The 14798-nt window shown below is 37.7% G+C and overlaps 1 long non-coding RNA gene across 2 annotated transcripts; it reads left to right on the top strand.

Annotated features, from left to right (window-relative positions):
* Positions 1-4143: 4143 nt before the first annotated feature.
* Positions 4144-14396, top strand: LOC141556142 (uncharacterized). 2 transcript variants are annotated; one of them, XR_012486443.1, is made up of 4 exons: positions 4144-4301; positions 7768-7986; positions 9659-9889; positions 12857-14396. It is a non-coding gene; the product is annotated as an uncharacterized LOC141556142 (long non-coding RNA). The 2 variants fall into 2 exon arrangements; XR_012486442.1 differs by lacking the exon at positions 12857-14396 and having other exon boundaries at positions 9659-11701.
* The last annotated feature ends 402 nt before the right edge of the window (positions 14397-14798 follow it).

Raw genomic sequence — 14798 nt, 5'->3', positions numbered from 1 at the left:
TAGCTTGTATTTCTGTAGTGCTTTAGGATTTCAAATGTGATTTTCTTGCCATACCTAGGCAAAAATTTCCATCACTCCCATTTTACAGAGGAGAAAACTGAGGCTCAATAAGGTGATATGTTTTGTCTCTGTTCAATCAACTAGGAAGAGGAAGAGCTAGGATTCCAAAGCCAGTTTTTCTGATGCTAGATCCAATGCAACATATTGGCTAGGAAGTTAGAGGAGGTGGGGTCCACTATCCCTTCTGATCCTTATTCCCTGTGTTACTTGGGGCAAATTACTTAAACCCTCTTGGTGTGAAACAAAAGGATTGGATTAGGTGACCTCTTAGATACATTACAGCTCTAGCTTTATGACCCCATGAGCAATTCTTTCCATTACTTTATGCTGACTATACTTCTTTTAGAGTCCTCCAACTCTCTGTCACATGCTAGGCTGGAGAGGACAAAGTTTTCACTATAAACCAGACTTGTGCAATTGCGAAACAGGAGGTTTCCTTTGGTTTGAAGCCAAGTCCCATGAAGGCAAAAGAATTCAATCCACTGGGAGCCCACAGTTGGGACTGACCCAACCAAAGAATGGGTATGTGAAAGAGTGGGAGAGCAGAGGGACGATGAATGAACAAGAAACCCTGAAGGGAGGTCCCATGAATGGGAGTCTCCCCAGGGGTACCCTCCTTCACCCTAGGAAGGCCCTCGGCTGCCTGGGAGTGCAGAGAAATCAGCTGGAGCACAGTCCCCGACATTCCAACAGCTACAGATTAAGGAAAGGAAAAGACAAAGCAAGAAAACCATAGAGAAATCATTTTCTTCTCATTTCTCATGTGATTATTGTATCTGCTAGGAAGACAATAAAAACCTATATGTGGGTCTAGTCACTAGTTTTCTCCCTTTTGGGAGGAAGTTTGAGATTTCATAGGATTCAGAGTTTAAAGAAATATTAGAAATCATCTAGCCTGACCCTATTCCCTTCATATATATATACACACACATTTATGTAAAGTATATATATATATATACATTTATGTAAAGTATATATATATATATATACATTTATGTAAAGTATATATATATATATATATACATTTATGTAAAGTATATATATATATATATATGAACTGAGGTTCCTTTAGACAACATAGACTTTACATAAAAAGAAATTGAGACCAAAGGAAATTACTGATGAGAAAACAGAGGAGAGAATGCAGACCTGACTCTCTACACCACTTTTAAACATAAGGGACCTGAATTGTTTATTGTCCCATAGTATAACAGAAATAAGCAGCAGAGCCAATATCTGAACCCATTTTCTCAATGCCAAGTTCATCTCTATGTCACAGAAACACCTCTACTTTTGCCCAGTCCAAGCCCCCTGGCCCTTTCTAGTGGCAGTACCCCCCTCACCATCCCCAAGTTGTGGCAGTCTGATCCGGGGCTTGATCATGGAAGGCTCACCTCTCTGATGAGCTGCTTAGATTTTTCTCCCAGCAAGCACACTGCCCTCTTGTCCTCCCCACCCCCACCCCCTGTGGAGGCTTTGATCAAGCTTGGGCTCCTAGCCAAAAACTCATTAAAAAGAAAGTACAGCCAAAAATGACTTTAAAAGAGAAGCAAAAAAAAAAAAAAATGGTTCCTCTTGTCAGAAGAAAGACAAATAATGTCACAAACGGATTGCTAATTTGCCTTCTCCTGGGAATTTGGGGGCCGCGGCTTTTTAGGAGGAGAGAGAAGTACATCATCCCCACCTCACACACAAACATGAGAGCTGGAGGTATGGGAAGATATTTGTGATCTAGGCGGAATTGGATTTGCAATGAGTCATTTCTCAACTCTTCATTTTTTCAGGTTTCTCAGTGGTAGATGAGAGTTTTTATAGTCAAATATCACATTAACTAAGCTGCTTCATTTATTCATTCAAATATTTATTGGGTTCCTACCATAATAAAAAATAATTCACATTTATAGTCTATTTAGTGGAATTGTAACCAGGGTAGGGTGACCAGGGCTTCTCTCCAGGGTGCAGTCTTTACAGGGTGCCAAGTCTTTTCCAGTTCTTTAGCAGCTAAAAACAACAAAGCTTTAACTCTTGATTAACAAGAACTATTGGTTTTAAAAGGAAGTTTCATACCACAACCTGAGATGACTTGTTCCTTCACCCAACACTGCTTCTTCTATCTTCTGCCTTGGTTCTTCCCTTAGTAATTTTGCACTACTGTCTTGGGGTTACTGTCCCCCCACTTGCTTGAATTTTTTATATCATTTGCCCTAGTACAAAAATATCTAATTATATCTTTGCTGCCTAGGGTTACTGACAGCTCATGTTTATATAACCTGTCTAGCTAAATTGAGGGAAGGAAGACTTTATATGTATAGCAAATTTCATAGATAAATATAGACACACATATACATATATAAATATAAATATAAATATATATACACACACATATGCAACAAGAAAGAAATGTAGCTATGGCTTCCCACCTGAATTTTTTCTATAATCTTCTATAAATTGGCCACAAGAGGGTCTGCCATGTCTACATGCTGGTGCTTTCCTTGAATTCTTTTGTCACTTTGAAATAAAACAACTGGAGTTTTTACATTAATTGTCCCTTGCTCTCACCAACAATAATAACTAACATTTATAAAGAGCTTTTACTGTGCTAGATGCTAATACTTTACAAATATTATCTCATCTGATCCTCACAGCAACCCTGGGAGATAGGTGCTATTATTATTCTCCATTTTATATTTGAGGAAACTGAGGCAAACAGGAGTTAAGTGACTTGCCCAGAATCATATAGGTAGTAAGTGTCTAAGGTCATATTTGAATTTAAGTCCTCTTGACTCCAGAAACACTGTACCACTACTTATAACTATCATTCATCACTATGAAAACAATCCAACATTTTAAATCAAAACAACCCAACATTTTTAATCATCATTTATTTCTTTGGAGGAATATTTTATATTGCTTCTCCTATGAAATTCCTTTCATGTAATCCTCTGTTTTGCACCTTTTGAGTGGGTTTTAATTCCAAGTATTCACATGGTATTCCATGACTTTCAACCACATAATATTTCTAGAAGAATATCAGTAATAAAATATCATGTCTTTGTTTCCTAGAAAAGGTTGGGTTCATTAGCCCTGAAACATTCAGTCAGTTTTCCCCCTCTTCTTCAATTCTGGATCTAATTCAGTTTGTACAGTATCAATTAGTATGAAGAATAAGTATCTTCTTAAGGAGCCAGAACTTAAGCTCTGGTTATTTGATTTACTAACCAATGCTCCACATGGCCATGCCAGGAATATGCACAATTTCAATTATGTTCATGAAGGACCAGCTCTATGGGTTGCTCATCCAAGTAATTATTAGACCTATAGGTATTCTTTATCCACTTAGTTTTTATTCTCAAGATCTCTCTGAAGAACACTGATTTGAAAAACATGGGAGCCACTGGCATAGAACCACCCAGTATGGTGTGCCTGCATCAAAGAAGATGCTAGATAGAAGAAAAAGCAAAATGCAGTCACTCAAAAGCAATATGAGCTAAAAACCTGGGGAGAAGCCCTGGTCACTCTACCCTGATTACAATTCCACTAAATAGGCTATAAATGTGAGTTATTATTTTTTTTATAAATTTTTAAGTTATTTTTATTATGATAGACACCCAGTAAATATTTGAATAAATGAATGAAACAGTTTAATTCACTGTAAAAACTCTCCTCCCTCTCATCCATACCAGAAAAAAAGAAATGTAAAAATTTAAAGACATCTACATCTCAAATGTTCATACAGACTATTTGCACCCAATCTGGGGTAGAGCATTCAGAGCTCATGTTGGTCTGATCAGCACAGGGCAGCTACGTTGTATTTGACCCCAACACAGTAATGTCATTTTGGTTGTCTTTGAATAAGAAGGATAAGGATCTCATTATGGAGTCTGCAGTCCCACTGAGAGCAAAAATAATTTATTATTAAAAAAACTTTACAGATGGTTTTCAACTTTTGTTTGTTTATTTCTATATCCCAGAAACACTTCTATTTTTACATGGACCAAGCCCTGTGTCCCTGTTCTAACAGCAGCGACTCATTTTTTCTTCCTACCTCCATTCTTCAGGTTCACTGATTAAGTGACTTTCTCAAGATCAGATCTTTTTCAACTTTTGTTTGTTGTCCTTCCAGTTTAATCTAGAGTGCAATGTAATCAGCAGCTTCAAACAAGAGAGGCAGCATCTAGAGGGAATCATCTTTGACTTGAACTCTGGCTAAATCTCTTCTATGAAACTGGAACACATATTTGGTGAGTATATTTCCCTGTTTTGTGCCCTATTTTGATATTAATAACTAGAGAGTCATTGAACAAAGTTATACGTTTGATTTCTCAAAGAATCTTTTATAATTTTGACATATGAGTGGGGAGTCATGTTAGAGAAAATTATCTTTGGGGTGATATTTTGCTTTTCTGAATCACATGCTCTTTTCTGTATGATAAAAACACCATAATGGGAAAATGCCGTCCACATCTAGAGAGAGAACTGAATGAGGATTGAAGCATACTGTTTTCACCCTTTTTTCTTTTTTTTTTTCTTTTTCATGTTTTTTCCCTTTTGCTCTGATTTTTCTCTCTCAATATGACTCATAAGGAAATATGTAAAAAAAGTACATGTATAAACTAAAAAAAATTAAAAGAAAACCAGAAGAACACAATAAGTAGAATCTTATTTTCCCTTCCTCTTTCAGCCAATTATATCATTGTAATCATGTGAACATTGCTTGGGAAAGTCTGCCTTTCTCAAGGATAGCCTTGAAATATGGTTAGATGATTCTCACAAATTGCTTTTATTGATGAGAAAGCAAGTATACAAATTAATAGTTATTGCTGGTGGGGGGGATCACTCTTTTTTTTTTTTAAATAATAAGGTATTTCTGTACTTGTGATATTTTCTCTTCCTTCAACTATCTTGAGAATTAATAGATCAAATTCTCTGAAAATTATGTTACCTCTAGCAGAGATATCTTCCATATTCACTTGGTCTAATATAGCTGCTTTTTCTGTCTTTGTTCACATCAATATTAGTTCTATCTCACTTATAAACACATCTAAGGACTATAATATTTGAGTCCACATATGATAACTGCATTGATGGAAAAAAGAGTTTATTGCTTTAAAAAAATTCCAGATCTTTTCCAATTTCTGTGTCTTTGTTGTTCTCCTTCCAGTTTAACCCTTAAATATGCCTTGGTATTATTTTGTGACTTTATTTAATTAATTTTTGTCCATGGACAAATCATTGGCCAGGGAAATCATCATCCAAAAAGAATATGTATAGTTGGAAGTCAGAAAATTAAGTGAATATATTAAGGGACAATATTGCCTTGAAAAAGTAATATGTCTTGACATAGTTCTTTGACTTATTAAAATGATAATTGATGTATCTAGAAATTGCTGGGTCCTCCATTAATGTCCTATTCACAAAACAATAGTAAGAATAGAAGCTTGACTCAAGAATTCTTAGATCAATATGTTTTTGCACTTGAAAATCTCTTCAGAGCTGCTTAAGTATATATATATATATATATACATATAGATACAAGTTCGGGCAGATAGATGGCACAGTAGAGATGGTGCTATACATGGAGTTAAGACCATCTGAGTTCAATTTTTGCTTAAGATATTAATTTCATGGCTCTAAATAAGTCACTTTCCTTGTCTCAGCCTCAGTTTCTTCATCTGTAAAATGGGAGATAATAATAACCACAGGGCTGTTATCAAATGAGATAACCTATCTAAGGCACCTTGCAAACATCAAAGCTTTGTGTATGTTATACAGGTATCCTGGTCCCCACTTTCTGGAAGATTAGATGGATTTTCACTTCTCCCCCGTAGTTTTCTGGTACCCTTAAGGAAATCTGAGGGTTTCTAGGTCCTCTGCAAATGTTCCCAGTCTCCTAGTAATGAAACTCCCCCCCAGATGTAGGGGTTGGTACCTGGAATTCAGTTGCATTTAATCATTGATAATCACATTTGTTTTTATATAAAAATATTACTTCAAAAAGTATGATCACAAATATATAAATTTAGTCCTCCAACACATGAGAGACTAAAGCAAAGAGACTAAATGATTTCTCTCCCCCATTACAGCCACCTCAAGTTTGTGGGGAGGAGAAGAGGAGTAGATTCCTGGCTTAGTTCAGTTCCCATAGACCATAGTCCCAGTTTCAAGTCCAAAATTCCCTTGGGACATGGTTCCCAGGCATCCTGGCTTCTTAGGGCTTCCATGCTGGACCAGCTGGTTGTACCATGCAATCCTGGCTTGAAGATGTCCATAGCTCAGTCTCATAGAAATTACCTCAAACTGAGGAGGACAAACAGTCCAGAACAGAAACAAACATCTCCAGGTCTAGTTCTTGGAGCCAAGGTGAAAAAGGGAAATCCAAGAAGGGAAGGCCTGTCCCTTTCCCTATACTATGAGCAAGTAGTGTCCCTGCAAGAGAGGGATCTTCACCTCTGAATGCAGCAAGTGACAGCTAATGAAAAGGAAGCAGTAGAAAAAGGCAAGGTGGTCTAGACAGAACGATTGGCTCAGTTTTAAAGCTGCCGGCAGCCAATGAAAGGGGCTCACCTCTATTCACAAGGTAAGAGAAGAAGCAGGCCCCCTGTTAGGTAATCTGGACATGCTCCAGAGGCCCTCAAGGGCATCTCCACCTGGCAAACTGCCCAGAGAAGCCCAGGTTAAATGCTACCTATTATAATCATTCCTTATCTATATAGACAGCATTATAGTAGTCTCAGGGGGTAAATCCAAAATAAATCAAGAACAATTGAGGTAGTTCTTTGGTACAGTGGATAAATTCCCTAGCCTATAGTCAAGAACACTCATCCTCCTAAATTCAAATCCAGGCTCAGACACTCGTAGCTGTGTGACTTTGGTCTAGTCATGTAATTCTGTTTGCTTCAGTCTCCTCCTCTGTCAAATGAACTGGAGAAGGAAATGGCAAACTACTCCAGTATCCTTGCCAAGAAAACCCCAAATGAGGTAACAAAGAACCAGGGATGACTGAAACTACTGAACCACCACAACAAATGAAAAATCATTATAAAGAAGAGGGATTCTGGGCATCTAGATAACACAATTACCTGAGTTCAAATGCAACCTCAGACACTTAACACTTTGCGCTGTGACCCTGCACAGCTTACTTAACCTTGATTGCCTCACACAAAAACAAAAACAAACAAACAAAAAAGATAGCCCCAGATTGGCAGAATTGAGAATGCTGGGTAGAAGTTATAAAAAGGTACAATTTAGTTTAACACAAAGAAGATTTTTCTAATAATAAAAGTAGTCTCCCCAGATTTTCTGTGAGTTTCTTTGGAGTCAGCTTGAACTGTCAAGAATGCTGATTATTAAATTTTATGCATGAATATTTGTTGTTCAGTCATATTTTTCCAGTTGTGTCCAACTCTTTGTGACTACATTTGGAGTTTTCTTGGAAAAGATACTAAAGTATTTTGAATTTCCTTTTATAGGTCATTCTACAGATGAGGAAACTGAGTTAAACAGAGTTAAGTGACTTTCCCAGAGTCACACAGCTACTGAGTGTCTGAGGTCACATTTGAACTCAGGAGTCTGAGTCTTTTTACTAACTAAACTTTAAAGTATTTTGTGGGTACTTCCCTACTGCCACATTCCTTACAGATTCAGTTGTTAAACATTTTCCAAAAAAATCCCTGGTGGGTCAATCTGATCATATCTGCTCTTTCAAAGGATACTACTCTTCTACTTCTGTCAGTCTTGATAAGTGATTGTCTACCTGCAACATGAATTTGGATGGCAATTCTCTGCTCATCCCAGGAGATCTAGTTATCACATGACATTTAGGTAAGAAGTACTTCTCTGCATGCCTCAGTGGAGGGAGTCCATGCTTCATGTCTGGGAAATGACCTCTTTCTGACTCTGAAGACCAAGTCTGGACTCTTCTCACAAGTGAGTCATTTCTTTTTTTGATGTAGAAAACTTAGTTTTGATCCTTGTTTACCTGCATGTAAAGGAATAACCTCCTGTTTGCATAGATAAAGTTTTCATTTCCAATATGACATTAGTTTCCTCTATATTCGAGAGTACAATAGCAAGAATCTTTAGCTTCTTCCTCTGCAGCTTGGGCAATCTAGTGCATATCTAAGTCTATATTTCATCTGCTGGGCTCTATCTCTATCTCCCCTTTATTCATTAATGTTGCAAAATTTTAATGGAATTCTCCTTTTTCTGATTTGCAAACCAATCCTCAGGTATTGTCTAATATGTGGATTTTTTTCAATAATTTTCAATTGCTCAAGTGGATCCAATAATTTAAGAACCCATCCTTAATGCTCGTATTATCCTTCCACTGCAAATTATTCTAGTCTCCTAAATCTTTTACTGTTCTTTAATATTCTTTTAATATCCTCAGTTTTCAGGGTTCCAGCTACCTAGGGTTTACTTAAAATATCAATTATCCCTCAAATATCAATTATCCCCTATGGATGTTAATGTCTGTTTTATGACAATATACCTAAATGCAACACAAATATTTTCAAAACATCGACCCATAATGACAACAGTTAATTGACCATAGTGCAAAAATAAACTCGCCAAGTAATCTTCTACTTCAATGATACTATAAAGTAAGGTTCTAGAGAGCACATATAGTGAGTAAGAACAAAACAAAAATGCTGCTTAGTATGAATGACAAAATAGTATCCTATTCATATTTTTAATAAATGCACAGTGCCTGATGCATATTAAGGGATATAAAAGTGTTAGCTGTTATTATTAATGTCACATCATCAAGTAGTAGGCTTTTATAGGAGTGATTTGCCATTTCCTAATTCAGCTCATTTTATAGATGAGGAAACTGATTTGCCCATAGTCCCACAACTAGTAAGTGTCTGGGGATAAATTTGAACTCAGATCTTCAGTATTCTATTCTCTGCATCATCTAGCTACTCTTTACCACACACACACACACACACACACACACACACACACACACACACACACACACACACACACACAATACAACAACAGCAGTCAACAAAAACAACCAATGACATTGTCACAGTTAGCTTCATCAAAAAGTAGGCCTTCATAAGTAAATGCAACCTAAGACTGCAGTAGTGTGAGTGTAATAGGAGCAACAACTTCAGAGAGATTGGAGAACCACATTTTTAAAAAGAAACATTTAAAAAGTAACTAAAGATAGAAACAAGATGCAGAACAAGATTCAAACTGAAAAATTTAGCTAGAAAGAAAATGTGATGAAAAGAAAGTAAAATTGTGCCTCAAAAAGAAACAAAAGTATGTATCAAAAGTATAAAATTCAACAAGCCTGCCAAGTTCCCTAATAGTAGCAAAAATGGTGAGCTAAATTCAACTCTAGGCTCAAAATATCAAAGGAAAAATGAACATGAACATATAAATGAAGAAAAATTTTGAAGTCCTACTTATCTTCTCCATCAATACTACACTTCCTCCCTGTGATTTCCCAGATCTTACCATGTTTACCACACGATATGTTCTGCAATGTTCTTCAGGATTGGGCTAAACCCTCTGCTTCTTTTGAAGGATTCAGGACTGAATTAATTAACTGGTGATGGGCTTCTTTTGTTATATCTTCCAGGTCTATGATTTCACTTCCATTCCTAACTTCTTAGAGAAGATTTATATAAACTGATATAAGATGAAATTATCAGAATCAAGAAAATAACATGGACAATGATGATAAACACATACATGGAAACAACATTTACAAGCTACACTAACAAAACAGAATGAGACAAAATTATAATATGATTAAGCCAGACTCCAAAGAAGAGTTGGGAGAAGACAGTTCTACACTTTCTTTACAGAGGTAGGAAACTGGGTATGGAATCCTGAGTATGATGTTAGACTTGTTTTCAATGTGGCAGTTAATTTTCCTTAACTTATTATTTTTAATAAAGTATTGCTTATTATGCCAGGACAAAAATGGAAAGGGAAATGGGAGTAACAAATGTGGGTAAGATTATGTAATGAAGGTAAGCAAAAATGTGGATAATATTAACATATTGGGTGATAAAGTCTATTTTTAAAAAGTTTTAAGGGAAAAAAGAAGTCTCTGACAACTGTCTCTACTCATCTGCAATCTATTCTTTAAAACTGACGCTGTGCAGACTCCATCTTTCCTGTGATTTAGGAAGAGGGCTGATTAATATTGCCTTGGATACTATCTTCTGGACTGGGCCCTTCCCTCAAAATTAGACCCAGTGGTTTTACTCTTTCCGATGCTCCAGTGTTTGGACTAATCTGAAATGAACTGTTAAAGTAAGATCTTTGTCAGCGCAACCCTCCTGCCAATGAGACTCCCCAGCTGCTGCCCTCGGCTGTAGCCATGCCTTTCACAGGATGTTAGCACTTGAGATTGACCACCTTGGAAGGAAAAGGCCAAGGTTTCCCACTTCATCCCTGGCCATCCCCAGTCACCCTGATCTGGTCCCTCACCTTAGATGGCTCTGGAAGGGAAAGTGAGGCTCATGAGTTTGCACAGCCCTCCCTCACTTAAATCCAATTCACTTGAATATCATAGCATCACCTCCCTGATATCATGGTCCTCTTCAAAAGAAAGGACAAACAATAATTAAGCTCCTACAGCATATTAGGGACTGTGCTAAGCATTGGGGTCGCACAAAAACTAGCAAAGAAAAGAGTCTCTGACCTTGATGAACAGAATGTGCTAATGGAGGAAGACTATACTAAAAGCCAAGGAGGAGACTTTTGTGGGGGTTATGGTGATGACATTTGAAAAGTCTGAAGCCTAGTGGGCAAGGAAATGAAACCCTGGTCATCTTGGGCCACTCTCCAAAATGGGATCCAGTGAAAAGAAATAGAAAGAGAGCATTAGCTCTGGAGTTGGAAGTTCAAGTCAGTTTTTTTGTTTGTTTGTTTGTTTTTGTTTTTGTTTTTTCAGTAAAGTCCAAATTTGTGACCCTATTTGGGTTTTCTTTATTTTTCAAAAATGTATTTATTTAAAACTTAAATGCAATATGAGAAAAAAGAAAAAAAAGTATTGTCATATGCCTAGCAGAACATCAGGGAAAATTAAAAATATGTAACAATAAATTTCCTTTTCAAGAAAGCATATATAATAATAGAAGACATTATATATACATTACTGTCCATTTTTCTTTGTTTCCTTTTATGGTTTTCTTTTGTTCCCTCCTATGCTCACTCCCTTTGGGGTTTTCTTGGCAAAGATACTGGAGGGTTTTGCCATTTCCTCCTATAGTTTATTTACAAATGAACAAACTGAGGCAAACAGGATTAAGTGACTTGCCCAGGATCACATAACTAGTAAATGTCTGAGGTCATATTTAAACATAGGTCCAGATCTGCACTCTATCCTCTGGGTCACCTAGCTGCCCCGATTCATACCATGTGCTTTATTGAACATTTATATGGGTAAAGTTCTCTGTTTGGGATTGAATTGTCAGAAAGAAAGAGACAGGGACACACACACACACACACACACACACACACACACACACACACACACACACACTGAGAAAGAGAGAGAGAAAGACAGAGACAGAGAAAGACAGAGACAGAGACACAGAGACATATAAACACACAGAGAGACACAGAGACAGACAAACACAGAGACAGACACAGAGACAGAGACAGAGAAATTCAGAGAGAGAGACAGAGACAGAGAGAGAAAGAGAGAGGGAGGGAAGAAGGGAAGGAGGAAGAGAGAGAAGGGAGAGGGGAGGGAAGTGGAAGGGAGAAGGGAAGAGGGGTGAGAGAGGGCGAGATTGAGAGAGTAAGGAAGAGAGAAGAAGAAGAAGAAGAAGAAGAAGAAGAAGAAGAAGAAGAAGAAGAAGAAGAAGAAGGAGGAGGAGGAGGAGGAGGAGGAGGAGGAGGAGGAGGAGGAGGAGGAGGAGGAGGAGGAGGAGGAGGAGGAGGAGGAGGAGGAGGAGAAGGAGGAGGAGGAGGAGGAGGAGGAGGAGGAGGAGGAGGAGGAGGAGGAGGAGGAGGAGGAGGAGGAGCTAGACTGAGGCACCAAGGAAGATGTTGCTCATATTTCTTGGTTGATTACAACAGTTCAGAAGGATCTCAGAACTGCCACTCCTGAGTATGTCCAGCTTGACCATAATCTGGCTATCAAATAAACCACTTTAAAAAAAGAAACTGTCTGAAAGGGGTCTGTTACCAAAGAGTCCTGATCATCCATTCAATTAATTTGTTCATTCATTCATATAATATTTATTAAACATCTATTGTGTTCTTGGCACTGTGCTAGGTGCTAGAGAAGAAAAACAGCCTCCTGTGGGAACAAAACCACAGGGTATATTCACTAGAAGGTTGCACACACATCAGAAAAGGAGGTGAGAAGCTCTTCTTTAAGATAGGCAGGTTGTCTGGACCCCAGAGGACAGCTCCCCCAAAAAGAGAAAGGGGAGACTGAGTGACTTCTTGTGCATCTCTCACATAGCCAACTTGGGACTCTCCTCATTCCCTACCTCGGTCTTCTCTGTAACTTTCTCTTGTACCTCCTTCCAGGGGTGGTAGTGATGGGAAATGGGAAGGGTGGAGAAGGGGAAGTTGAGGGGGCGTGAGGAATGAGGGGGACTGAGATGCAGAGCCAAGCACAGGGGTCAGCAGTCACTGCCCGCCAGCTGGGCCGCCCCAAGCCTTCCATCCACTTCCTGAGGATGACGACAGACTTGGTGGCCGCTGAAAACCCTTCCTAAAAAGGAATAGCCAATAAGTCAAAGCTATTTATAGACAATTGTGCTGCAAAACTCCGAAGTCACAGTAGCATCATCTGTTTTTTCTTAAGGGGGAAAAAGACATGGAGATAGAAGAAAGATAAGCCAAGTGCTGGATAATAGTGATTCTCCTCCCACCACTTCCCTCATACACACCTGGAGCTCCAAATGAAATCAGGCTGACAGGATATGTTCCTTCCACCTCTGCTCTACTGGAGCAGCTCAGAACCTCTGCAAAGACTTACTTCCTAGTCTGCAAAAAATACTAGCCTGTCCCAAGTCCTATTCCTTGGAGAACAGTTGTTGCAGATACTTATTGATGGAGAATGAAGAAAATTATTCTGGATATGAAAACTCTTATGACTCTAGAGGTGATGATAATAAAATTATAATTTTGTTATAATGAATTTATAATTATAATCTAATTTATAATTAATTTAATATATAATTATAATAACTATAATTTTGTTATTTTTGACTGGTTATAAACACCTAACTATCCGGATTAGAATGGGCTGCTTTGGAAATTGTTATATTCAATTGTTGTTCAGCTGTGCCCAGTTCTCTCTGACCCCATCTGGGGTTTTCTTGGAAAAGATACTAGAATGGCTTGCCATTTCCTTCTCCAGTTCATTTTACAGATGGGGAAGCTGAAGTAAATAGGGTTAAGTGACTTACCCAGGGTCACACAGCTATTAAGTGTCTGAGGTCACATTTGAACTCAGGTCTTCCTGACTTCAGGCCCAGCTTTCTATCCATTACAGGCCACTTAGCTGCCCAAGCATTCATCAAGCAAGCCATCAAACATACATTTATTAAGTGCTTACTATATGCTGCTACAAACTGGAAATAAAAAGACAAAAAAAATGAAATCGTTACTGCCTTCAAGGAGCTTAATTCTATTAGAGGAAATAACATATAGATTCAGAAACACCTTTAGAAAATGAATACAAGGAAATGTATTGGTAGAAGAAATGGTGGAAGCAGCTTTAGGCTCAGGAAAGGCCTGCTGGCCCTTTTTGTAGTGACAAGAAACTGGAAACTGAATGGATGTCCATCAGTTGGAGAATGGCTGAATAAATTGTGGTATATGAATGTTATGGAATATTATTGCTCTGTAAGAAAGAACCAGCAGCATGATTTCAGAGAGGCCTTGAAGGAGTTACATGAACTGATGCTGAGTGAAATGAGCAGAACCAGAAGATCACTATACACTTCAACAACAATACTGTATGATGATCAATTCTGATGGACATGACTCTCTTCAACAATGAGATGATTCAAGCCAGTTCCACTTGTTCAGTGATGAAGAGAGCCATCTACTATACCTAGAGAGAGAACTGTGGGAACCAAGTGTGCATCACAACATTGCATTCTCACTCTTTTTGTTGTTTGCTTGTATTTTTTTTTCTTTTTGATCTGATTTTTCTAGTGCAGCATAATAATTGTGGAAATATGTATAGAGGAATTGGACATGTTTAACATATATTGGATCACTTGCTGAGAGATGGGGGGAAGGGAGGGAAAAATTAGGACACAGGGTTTTGTAGGGATGAATGTCAAAATTACTCACAAATTATTTTGAAAATAAAAAGCTATAATTTAAAAATATATGAGATTGTATCTCCATGCTATTTTTACTGAAGTGAAAAATTAGAGATATATACTGTTTTCTATATTGTCAAATTTTGCTAACATGTTGATCAGTTTTGATGAATTAGAATTTTTTATCTTTGTACAAGTTATTTCTTGTATAGCATAGCTCTCTGAAAGGGGGAAGGAGAAAGATATATTAACAAATTAAAGAACAGGGAATAGAACTGGGATCTGTGGTTTCATTCCTTGTGGTAATACCTGAAATTTCCATTTCATTTCAGGAAGAGGGAATTCCTGAGTAATAAAATTTCTTCTATTACTGTAGTTCAGCATTTTTCTCTGCAACTTATGTTTAAGAGATTTAGTTAGAAGTTAAGTGACTTGTCCACAGTCACATAATCACTCTGTCAGAGACAA

This window comes from Sminthopsis crassicaudata, chromosome 2 (assembly GCF_048593235.1).
Source record: "Sminthopsis crassicaudata isolate SCR6 chromosome 2, ASM4859323v1, whole genome shotgun sequence".
In the NCBI taxonomy this organism is placed as follows: Eukaryota; Metazoa; Chordata; class Mammalia; order Dasyuromorphia; family Dasyuridae; genus Sminthopsis; species Sminthopsis crassicaudata.
Note: the sequence above shows the minus strand (reverse complement) of the source record. Positions and strands in the feature narration are given on the sequence as shown.